Below are 719 nucleotides of genomic sequence, written 5' to 3'. Positions count from 1 at the left end.
CCGCCATTTTGACCGCCCGCCCCTTCCCCTAGGGCTGTGATTACAGCGACACCCGCCCTCAAGCCCCATGGCCCAGCCCAACCCGCCACCCCAGAGCCGTCCGGTTACCTCGGTTTCTCCCCACTTCTGTCCGCCGAAGGGCTTTCCCGAGGCCTCGGAGGCGATGTTAGAGGGGGGTCGGAACGTACCGGGGTCCCCGGACCGGGCTGGGGGTGGGGTGGGGGTGGGGGTCGGCCAGGCGGTGGTTGTTGTTGACTCGCGTTGCTGGGTTGCTTGGTCGCCACGACTACCGTGGCTATGGCGCCTCCGTTTCCCTCACCGGGGCAACTGTTGCTACCCACCCTACTTACGTCACTCGCTAGGCGGGGCCCCGAGTGATTGGCGGCACCCTGAGCGGTGATTGGATGGCGCCGGGCCCTGCCACGAGGCTATTGGCCTAAAGGCACGCTTTTCAACACCCTCTCGAATTTCCCGGAGTTCTGATTCATCAGTATGGGTGTCGATCAAAGGAAACTGAGCCCTCAAAGGCAGCGGAGCTCGTCACTCCGCAAGGAAGCAGCGGGGTAAGAATAAAGGGGTGGGACCTGAAAGGTCGGCATTGGCTTGTGACGATGAACTTGGCCTTCTGGTTGGATCAAAGGATGTCAATCTACCTCAAAGATTTGCCGCGCTCTGGCAGGAGGCCGTGCGCAGGCGGGACACGCGGGCTTTGCTGGGAG

At 62.7% G+C, this 719-nt stretch overlaps 1 protein-coding gene across 4 annotated transcripts in view; it reads right to left on the bottom strand.

The window, feature by feature from the left end:
- Positions 1–271, bottom strand: part of RFX1 (regulatory factor X1) — a 27,689-nt gene extending 27,418 nt beyond the window's left edge. For all 4 annotated transcript variants that reach the window (XM_045289747.1, XM_045289749.1, XM_045289748.1 and 1 more), the window contains exon 1: positions 109–271. The gene's annotated coding sequence lies outside the window, so the exon portion shown is untranslated. The remainder of the gene's footprint in view (positions 1–108) is intronic.
- Between the last annotated feature and the right edge of the window lie 448 nt (positions 272–719).

The sequence above is a fragment of the Echinops telfairi genome, unplaced genomic scaffold, assembly GCF_000313985.2.
Source record: "Echinops telfairi isolate 266 unplaced genomic scaffold, ASM31398v2 ScPeMD7_30;HRSCAF=105, whole genome shotgun sequence".
Taxonomy (NCBI): Eukaryota; Metazoa; Chordata; class Mammalia; order Afrosoricida; family Tenrecidae; genus Echinops; species Echinops telfairi.
The sequence above is the reverse complement of the archived record's forward strand: the minus strand, read 5'-3'. Positions and strand labels throughout refer to the sequence as shown.